This window comes from Ranitomeya variabilis, chromosome 1, assembly GCF_051348905.1.
Source record: "Ranitomeya variabilis isolate aRanVar5 chromosome 1, aRanVar5.hap1, whole genome shotgun sequence".
NCBI classification, from domain to species: domain Eukaryota; kingdom Metazoa; phylum Chordata; class Amphibia; order Anura; family Dendrobatidae; genus Ranitomeya; species Ranitomeya variabilis.
Window position 1 is genome coordinate 802,869,065 of NC_135232.1, and position 10,990 is coordinate 802,880,054.

At 45.9% G+C, this 10,990-nt stretch overlaps 1 long non-coding RNA gene across 1 annotated transcript; it reads left to right on the forward strand.

Annotated features, from left to right (window-relative positions):
- Nucleotides 1–4,486: 4,486 nt before the first annotated feature.
- Nucleotides 4,487–8,212, forward strand: LOC143769012 (uncharacterized). The gene is made up of 2 exons (XR_013214187.1): nucleotides 4,487–4,728; nucleotides 5,954–8,212. It is a non-coding gene; the product is annotated as an uncharacterized LOC143769012 (long non-coding RNA).
- The last annotated feature ends 2,778 nt before the right edge of the window (nucleotides 8,213–10,990 follow it).

The following is a 10,990-nucleotide window of genomic DNA, read 5'->3' on the forward strand; positions in this document are numbered from 1 at the left end:
GTTGATTGGCAAGAAATTATAAAGGTACCTTCACACGAAGCGACGCTGCAGCGATAGCGACAACGATGCCGATCGCTGCAGCGTCGCTGTGTGGTCGCTGGGGAGCTGTCACACAGACCGCTCTCCAGCGACCAACGATGCCGAGGTCCCCGGGTAACTAGGGTAAACATCGGGTTGCTAAGCGCAGGGCCGCGCTTAGTAACCCGATGTTTACCCTGGTTACCAGCGTAAAAGTAAAAATAACAAACAGTACATGCTCACCTGCGCGTCCCCCGGCGTCCGCTTCCTGTACTGTGTGAGCGCCGGCCCTAACAGCAGAGCGGTGACGTCACTGCTGTGCTTTTACTTTCACTTTAGGGCCGGCGCTCAGTCAGAGCAGGAAGCGGACGGCAGGGGACGCGCAGGTGAGTATGTACTGTTTGTTATTTTTACTTTTACGCTGGTAACCAGGGTAAACATCGGGTTACTAAGCGCGGCCCTGCGCTTAGTAACCCGATATTTACCCTGGTTACCAGCGTAAAACATCGCTGCTTTTGGTGTCAAACCTGACGATACACGCCGATCTGACGACCAAATAAAGTTCTGAACTTTATTCAACGACCAGCGATATCACAGCAGGATCCTGATCGCTACTGCGTGTCAAACACAACGATATCGCTATCCAGGACGCTGCAACGTCACGGATCGTTGTCGTTCTCGTTGTAAAGTCGTTTCGTGTGAAGGTACCTTAACCCACATATTCTTCACACCTCCCCCTTTAGAGGGCGCAAGGGAGCAGCACTTTCCGGTGTTAATCCATGCGCCCGACTGCTGCCCCCCCTCGTCGGGATAACCAATTGGGCTTAACATTCTTGTGGTGAATGGGGAAGTGGTACTGCTGGAGCACAAGGCTCCAGCGTAGCAACCTCCCATTTGTTCCAGATACGGTGTGTAACCAGCTGAAGGAGTTGTGATCCATTTCCACATACAAGTAGGGCTGCAGATGTTGCAGGGCCCACACGATTCCTTTCCCATTGTGGAGTAGGCCACCTCCCTCAACAGGAGCTTCTGGCTCAGGTACAAAACAGGCTGTCATGGCCTTTATCTGGCTGAGCACAACACCGAGGCCAAAATCACTGGCATTGGTCTGTACTACAAACGTGAAGTCGGCAGCTTGTAGTACCGGGAAGCTGGAAAGGACGGTTTTCAGCACCAGGAAGGCAGTCTCATAATAATTTGCCCAATCGACTGTGAAGGACAGCTTCTTCTTAGTAAGGTCCGTCAGGGGTTTCGCCAGGCTATTATAGTGGGGGATGAACCTCGTATAGTACCCGTGTGAAGGAACAAATTATGAAAGGTTCTCCATTTTGTGCTAGATTCTCCATTTTGTGTTTTTGACTCCATTTTCTTGTTGCTTAAAGATAAATTCTGTTATTTAATTAGGTAAAAGGTTACAGCTGCCATGAAGTAACTTTATCTTTTTGTTCACAAGCCTGTTATTCAACTAGGCTATGGTTTATAATTGGTATAAAGACCTTGAGTTTTCTGTCTCGAGCCAGATAATAGATTTGGGGGTGTATTGCTATACAAGACTGAGGCATCTGTTAGAAAAACACATACTATGCCAAAGACATGACCATATCTGTAGTTTCCATTTTTCCTGTATCCTCATGGGTTAAGTTTTTCCTGCATTCTTATAGGTTAAGAAATGTGAGTGTGTTCTTATGCTGATTGGTTGAAGTATAATTTCTATGACAATGAAAACTCATATACAAAATAAACAGGGGCCAGAGATCAGCTCGATCCCCATACAGAGACACACGTCTCCGTCTGGTTATTTTCAGTTGCCGGCAACACCTTGTATATTAATTTGGAAATCACTGGGTTAACCGTGAAGGATCAATTTAAATCCTCCCTCAACAGTTGGCGCCCGTTAACGTGGGGCTCCAAGCAGGAACGCTTCTGCCGCCCGGAGGACAACAAGACAAAGGACCCTCGGACCGGACGCAGGCACTGGAAAATTGGGACTGATCATCCCCCACAACAACCACGGTAAGTTGGCAGTTATACTGTCCAGACTGACCGTTTGGTGTGGTTTTCCTGTGTTTGTTGCTGCAAAGAGGATCTGAGGTTTGTCCCCGGAGTGGGATGATTCTTGGGTGGAATCATATAGAGGTGTAGTTCCGTTGGAAGCCCAGTGCTCGAACCGTACCTCATAAGGGACGGACACCCCGGATTGACCAGTGATGTAATTCTCTTTACAGTCAAAATATCCTGAATTCCTGATCACTGTTAGAATCAGGCGCGGTGAGGTGATCGAAGATTGGGTAGGATGCGTAACTCAGAAATATATAGAAGTATACAGTATTTATTTCCAGGGGTGTCCGGAGGGTTAAGTCTAAGACGCCCTCCTCCTTTCACTGAGTACCGCGTTTTTGGGTTGTCCCAGCGGGGGACAGAGAGAGACCCAGTGGAATAAAACCGTAAGGCCGTCGGTATTATGCACAACCAAAAAAGGATATTTAACTCTAAAGGAGAATCCGTTTCTGTGGAAGAAAAAGAAGACTTTGAATTTGCGTGATGGATCTGATACCGTTAGTCTTATGATTCAAAGACGGGGAAAGAAATCTGTCAGGAATGCAGGAAAAATATTCTCAATTATGGGTTTTCCTAAGGGCGGGAGGCTACAGCCTACGTTATGGGACGAAGGTATCAGAAAGAACAAGGGAAGGTTGATTGATAATGGTTTGTTTAAAGATGCTGTGGAATTCCGTGGTCTGGCACATGAATTATGTGACGAAGGGTATGTGGAGGTAGAAGAGGAAGTGAGTTCTGATTGTCTCTGTTATTGCTATGTGGAAAAAGGAAAGCTGTCTACTCCTATTAAAAAAAAAAGTCTGGATGTTTTGTGGTGCAGAAAGGTATTGAGAAAGCGATTGCGAATAATGTGTCAGAAAGACAAACAATTAAAAATGATGATCTGGAACAGGGGGTCTCCCTGCTTGATGATAAGGTCCCTCCCCAGGAAATCAAGCTTCTTCTCCCGACTGTAAGCTCTGTGCCCCTCAATCCCAAAGCACCAATATATATACTGGGTTGCCAAAACTTAGTGCGCTTCCACCCTATGATCCTGACGGGTGGATTTGTGATGTATGCGGAGTTACTAATTCTCAGTGGAGACAGGTCTGTTACAATTGTGAAGCAAGAAGACCCGGAGTTGTAGCCCCCACCTTTCTTTTGCTAAACGCTGACGGCACATATTATCGGCCACTGCCAGCACCAGCCACAGCAATTCCCCGCTCCAAATACAGCCCCCCCTTTCACAGCTGCAAGGGCAGCAAGTTCCTTATCAGCTCCAGCCCTCCCCACCTTACACAAATCCAGTCTCATACTAAAATATCCCTTTTAACCCTGTCTAGGAATCTCTCTCCCCAGCCCCGCCATGCAAATTCTCAGATCAAGAGCTTGTTTTAATTAGAGTAGATGACAGACCCAATAAATATACTCTTATAAAACCTATCCCTGTGGGACCTTTCCCTGAAGTTACTGCTCAGTTCGTAATCTCTTCTATATGTTCGGTAAATTTACTGGGGGCAGATTTATTATTACAGTTCTGCTCCAGGATATAATTCCAAGATGATAGTCAGATGGTCCTTGCGTTATATAATTTTTATGCATATGAATATAAAGAGATGTGTATCCTACATGCCCTTCCTACGGTTATGATGGTCCTGATAGACCCAGATTCTCCCCCAATAATGCCTGTAGAACCAGTAAAAGTGTTTCTCAAACCTGGTGCCCCTTTTTCTAAAGTCTATCAATACCCTTTGAAATATGATCAGGAGCAGTGTCTCAAGGGGCAAATATAAATGTTATTCGATAATGGTGCCCTGATACCCTGTGTTTCCCCATGTAACACACCCTTGTTTCCCGTTAAGAAAAAGACCCCACCCGGCCAACCCCCTGTGTACCGGCTGGTACAAGATCTACAGGCATTTAATGCAGTTACTGTTCCAGAAACTCCGGTGGTGCCTAAGCCACATACTCTTTTGTCCCAGATATTTCAGGATGCTGCTTGGTTCATGGTTATCGATCTTGCCAATGTCTTCTTCAGCATTCCATTACACCCAGATTGCCAGTTCTGTTTGCATTCATTTATCAGGGATGACAATTGACGTGGACAGTTATGCCAAAGGGGGGCCAGTCATAGCCCAAGAGTGTCAGGCCTACCTTGCCACTTATGGCCCCTTGCAACCAGGAGAGGCTATGGCCACCCCACACGATGTGTATAGTATCCTTAACCAAGTACAACCTGGCCACATGTCCATGGCTAGACAGCTGCGATTTCAGTGTGCTATTCTCATGCCTACTAATGTGATTTTGAAAAGGTGCACTGTCCTAAACCCCGCTACTCCTCCTAGTTCCTATGGATGCAAAGGGGGGAGGAGTAGGTGACATGAAAAAGGACACTTTTTCTTTCTAGAATGGATCCAGAGGAACAAGATTAGGTTTCCAAATCACATGATTGTCTAGAATTGATGTTTCAGGAAACGGCTGGTCTCTAGTGTGCCCATTCTAATGCTGATTTTGAGCTTTTTGTAGATGGATCCCGTCACCAAGATGACCAAGGACGCTACTGTGCCAGATATGCTGTGGTCTCAGAATATGAGGTAATCAAGGCAGAGTCAATGTTAGCTCATATGTCTGCACAAGAAGCAGAGCTCATAGAAACGTGCAAACTAGCAGAAGGTAAGACTGTAAATATCTACACTGATTCCAGGTATGCTTTTGGCATTACACACGATTATGGGCCTATCTGGAGAGCCAGGGCTTTCCTGACAGCAAATGGCCACCCCTTTAAATGTGCTGAGGCAGTCCAGCAACTTATGAATGCATTACAGCTTCCCACCCAAGCAGGCATCATAAAGGTAAAGGCACATACCAAAGGCACTGATGGACGGACAAAAGGGTAACGCACTGGTAGACCAGGCTGCCAAAAAAGCAGCAAGCACTCCTGCAGCCTCTGAAGTACATCACCTAGACACCCCACCATCTCCACTTGTGTTGAAAGACATCTTAGTCCGGTTACAAGAACAGGCAAGTAAGGAGGAGAAAAATAGGTGGCAAAAGATAGGGGCTTGCTCTGATACCGTCACTGGACTATGGGGGAGGGGTGAAAAGGTCTGCCTACCACAGGTACTGTACCCAATGATGGCACAGGTTCTGCACGGGAATGTGCACCACTCGAAGACGGCCATGTGTGACACCCTATAGAAACAATGGATTGCCCCCGGGTTTTCCACCTGCGCAGAAAGGCAGGTACAGAGCTGCATGATATGTGCCACACATAATCAGAGTAGGACAGTGAAAACCCCATCCAAACACACTCCCCGGCCCTTTAACCCATTCCAGAGACTGCAGATTGATTATATTCAGTCACCCAGGGTAGGGACGTATGAGTATGTGTTGGTCTGCATTGATTTATTTTCAGGTTGGCCAGAAGCCTACCCAGTTGCCAAAGCTACGGCTAAGACAACGGCGAAGAAACTGATGGCTGAGATCATATGCAGGTATGGAGTTCCTGAAGTCATTGAAAGCGATCGGAGTTCCCATTTTACTGGAGAGATCATGTCAGAGGTAATGGAAGCACTGGGAGTAAGTCAAGTATTGTATACTCCATCCACAGAGTAGTGGAAAAGTGGAGAGACTAAATGGTGCTCTTAAGCTTAAAATTCAGAAGGCAATGACAGAGACTGGTAAACCATGGACAGAATGCTTTCTTCTAGTTTTGTTTTCAGTAAGATATACCCCAAACAGGAAGACAGGACTGTCACCGTATGAGATTCTATTTGGCAGGAGCTCCAATCTTGAATGTTTCTTTCCACAACAGTTGCAGCTCAAGTACCAGTTACTTGACTAGCTATGTGCAGGCCTTACATGGACACCTTGCCAAAGTGCATTTAACTGTCTTCAGTTCTCTTCCAGACCCAGACAAGGTTCCTGGACACCATCCCTTTGTGCCAGGAGACCTGGTGTATGTGAAAAAGTTTGTGCGCAGAGATTGTCTCCAGACAAGATTTGAAGGACCTCACACGGTGATCCTGGTTACCCCCACTGCAGTAAAACTTGAAGGAAAGAGCACCTGGATCCACGCCTCACACTGTAAAAGAGACCGAACCAGTGTTTAGTCACAGTAGTGACTGAAGGGAAATGTTGCTGTTGTTTTTGATCCTGGAACTGAGGGCTATCCTCGCCCCTACCTTTTCGGCCCCTATTGCAAAAATAAGAATTCTGGTCCCACTATTCTCTGGGTAAACCTGACAGCCCCGGCAAATATCTGGCGATTTGATTTCTGTGATGTAGTCAAGTGCCCCGAGACTGAACGGGTGGTAGAGGGAATCATCCAGTTTTATATGTGTGTTACCAGAAATGACAACAATAACTGTTATTATTGGTCAGATGCTGCTTGGAATACGGGAGATGATTGGGGATATAAACCTAGTGAAGCCATGTTCCCTAAGGATAGAACGGGTAGGGGTCTCCGTGAGAGAATGCATCTAACAGCCCTTCTGCAACCACTTAGGGGCTGTAAATGGGGTAAAAGTTGTCACCCCCTCCTCCTAAATCTCGAAAGCCCCCAATCTGCTGACCTGCAGACATTTGTACTGGGAAGGCATTATAATTATGTATTTAGTAGTGGATACTATGGGAATTTAGGCCATATACAGCTCCAGGATATTAGATTCAGACCAACCAAAGCCCCTGTTACCAGTACAGCTAAGACAGGCCCAGGTGAGCGTTTGCAAAATGTAGTTAATGAAGTGATCCCCATTCCAGGTCTCAGTTGGCAAGAGGTTTTCTCCATAGAAACACAAACAGCCCCAAGGAAAAACCTATGGTTAGAATGGGTGAGATACAATGTAAGAGTCCAGAATATCTCTGTAGGATGTATTGTTTGTGCTGCTGCGAATACACATCTATACACACATGCATTGCTTTTCCCTGATGACAACACCACTGCCTGTGTCATGAATTTGTTGAAAGGTTTGAAGTCCACTGATTGCCCAGATTATGTCCCACTAATTCATAAGGAACCTAAACTAAAGGTCCCAGGAGAAGTAACCGTATTAGCTGACAATTACACCTGCTATAATTCCCACGACACCACAGGTACACCAGTAGGGATCTTCGAGACAAGTTTCTGCAAAGAGAACAGTTCTCTAGATACTGATTTGCTAATTAAATATACACAATATATGTACGCCAAAGATACCTGATGAACCTACCAGAAAGAGAAGTTTTGATCAGCTCCACATGAGTTATGAAGAAGATCCACTAGTATATATTGATGCTATTGGAGTGCCAAGGGGGGTGCCTGACCAGTTTAAAGCCCAGAACCAGATTTATGCTGGATTTGCTTCTATAATCCCACAAGTGCAGATTAATAAAAATGTTGAATGGATCAAATATATATATTACAGTGAACAAAGATTTGTCAATTATAGCTGTGATGCCTTCCAGGGTATAGTTGAAGATTTGGGCCCTAACACTTGTATGACCCGTGCTGCAACCCGACCTAAGAGAATTACACTGAATCCTGTCCAGACAAGATCACATGCAGTGATATAAGAAGCTGACACAGGATTGTGGTTGGTGGATACTGGAGATATTAACTTTTGGGAGTAGGCTGACAGTAATCCTTTTGGGAAGGAGCTGTAGACCAGCATGTCATGTCACTCCCCACCACCAGAGAACCAACCACACCAGGTAGGGTAAGACAGCTATAGGAGTATTATCCCTGGAGGCCCTCTGACTAGCTATGCAAAAACAATTGGCTGACCCTGAGAACCAACCTTTCTCATTTTACAGACAATAATGACAATATGATGGACGTATAAGTATACTTGGGCAGGCCTAGGTAGTTAGGGAAAGCAACTCCGACTGGCACCTTTCTCAATCAAGAAGTAGACCCACCAGAGTACGATGGTACTGATCCAGGGGAGATCCCTAAGTATGTCCCCCTCAAGAGAGTAGACAGAACCCCCCATTCTCAGATGATGCTAAGAGATTTAGTTTAGGGACAGTGGGAGAACTCCATGTGAGGTTAGTGAAGGGTTCAGCTGCCTGGAGGCCTCTCGTTAGGGGAGAGTTTCTGAGGTGTCTGGATGAAGAAATCCACCTCCCCTTTTCCCATCACATGGACAGTCTCGAAGGATCTTTTTTAAGGGAAAAATTTAGTGTTTAGGGGGGATTGTCAAGGTGAAAATATATTTTCTTATATACTTTTTGTACTGCTATATCTTATACTGTGAAATAATAAGATTTTTCCCTCGCTTGTAGATATTAATGAAACTGTATTTAAAATGGCTGGTAACATGGCACCAGTCATGTGAAGACCAGTACCCCTCGAGCTTAGAGCTTGGGATAGTATCTCTGATGCTGGATATTAATTAGCAAAATTTATCTAGGGGGGAATGTGAAGGAACAAATTATGAAAGGTTCTCCATTTTGTGCTAGATTCTCCATTTTGTGTTTTTGACTCCATTTTCTTGTTGCTTAAAGATAAATTCTGTTATTTAATTAGGTAAAAGGTTACAGCTGCCATGAAGTAACTTTATCTTTTTGTTCACAAGCCTGTTATTCAACTAGGCTATGGTTTATAATTGGTATAAAGACCTTGAGTTTTCTGTCTCGAGCCAGATAATAGATTCGGGGGTGTATTGCTATACAAGACTGAGGCATCTGTTAGAAAAACACATACTATGCCAAAGACATGACCATATCTGTAGTTTCCATTTTTCCTGTATCCTCATGGGTTAAGTTTTTCCTGCATTCTTATAGGTTAAGAAATGTGAGTGTGTTCTTATGCTGATTGGTTGAAGTATAATTTCTATGACAATGAAAACTCATATACAAAATAAACAGGGGCCAGAGATCAGCTCGATCCCCCATACAGAGACACACGTCTCCGTCTGGTTATTTTCAGTTGCCGGCAACACCTTGTATATTAATTTGGAAATCACTGGGTTAACCGTGAAGGATCAATTTAAATCCTCCCTCAACAGTGAGATGCCCAAGAAAGACATCACCTGTTTCTTGGTCCTAGGGGTGGACCAGGATGCGTTGGCATCCACCTTCCCGGGCTCCGGCTTCAGATCTCCCCCCACCTACTCGGTGTCCCAGGTAGTTCACCTCAGTTATGCCCAGCTGGCACTTTTCCAGCTTAATATTTAAGCCTGCCGGTACATCCGCCTGAGCACCTGCGCCAGATCCTCTAGGTGATCCTCCCAGGTGGGACTGCAGATGTCAATGTCATCTAGGTACGCGGCTGTGTACCCTTCGAGTCCCTTGAGTGGGACTGTGGACTCGTACAGTATGAATAGGGTGATAGAGGCAGAGCGTTTCCATGCCTCTGAGGTAGGTGGAATCTGTCAATATCTCCGGCTCAGATCCATCATGGTCAGGTACTTGGCCCTGGCCAACTGATCGAGCAAGTCATCAATGCACGGCATGGGGTATGCATCAGTGACCGTGACAGTATTGAGCCCCCTGTAGTCCACACAGAGCTGGGTTGTCTGGTCCTTCTTTCAGACAAGAACTATAGGTGAGGCCCAAGCATTGCTCGATGTTTGGCTGACCCTCAGCTTCACCATCTCATCAATTTCCTGGAGCATGTGCTGCTGCACTCCAGGGAGACCCGATATGCTGAACGCTGGATTGGGGGGTGATCACCGGTGTCCACATGATGGATGACAGACTTTGTTTTTCCGGCTTGTTGCTGAGCAAATCCCAGAAGGGGTGTAGGGTTTCCATAGTTAGGACTATTGGCCTGACATGAGCTGGTTGCAAACCTCAACAGTCCCACCCGCCCTAACCTGGGCAAGCATATGGGGAGGGTACAGGCCTCTTGCTCATGATGTGCCTTCATCATGTTCACGTGGAAGGCCTTCTGCCTTCCCCGTGCGTGGTCCAAGTTGACCAGGTATGTTATGGCGTTGAGCAGCTGGTGTACGAGGTATGGGCTTTCCCAGGCTGCCTGAAGATTGTTGTCCTAATGAAAAAAAAACTGACTGGCACGTCCAGACTAATGTGAATAGGCGCATACCAGGAGGAGCTACCTTCATATACAATATGCAAAAAAAGGTTGCACTCTATAATGCTAAGGCCTGTCAATGTGAAATATATGAAAATATGAAGAGCAATATGGCTTTTGAATATTAGCAAAACAATTTTTAGACGCTTAGCATAAAATTTGGCCAAATTATATGTGCCCATCAACCATCTTCAAGGTGACAATCAACCATCGTCAAGGTGGCCTCAAAACTGATGGGTCAATATCCTGTGTGAACACCTCTTAGGCCTCTTTCACACTTCCGTCTTTCATTCTCCGTCATAATGCGTCGTTTTGTGAAAAAAACACATCCTGCGAATTTGCCCGCATGATGCGTTTTTTTCCCATAGACTTGTATTAGCGACGGATCGCGATGTATGGCCACACGTTTCGTCCGTCGTGCACTGGATCCTGCGGAATTTGGCGACACATTGTCTGGAAAAGACGTACAATGAAACGCTTTTTGTCTGCGTTGGAAAAAGGTGCGACGACGCATCCTGCGGCATACGTCGTTGGCTAGAATGGAAGCCTATAGACAGGATCTGTCGTGGCACGTCGTATGATGGAATTCAGTGCTGGAATACATTTTTTTACACTGAGCATGCTCCAAATCAGTATTTAGTTGCCAATAGGCCAGACAGCCCCAAATGTATAAAAACCTGGCCTGTGGCTTAATTCCTCAATGTGCCAGCAAGACTCCTGACAGCCATCCACAGGATTACAGACTGCCAGCCAGCCAGCAGCCAGCCAGAGTCCAGCCAGCGTCCAGCCAGTGTGAGTCCTGCCAGCCAGTGTGAGTCCTGCCAGTCAGTGTGAGTCCTGCCTTTTTGTGTGTGTGAGCGTGCGTCTGTGTGAGCGTGCGTCTGTATGTGCATGCATGGTTTTTTGTTTTTTTTTATT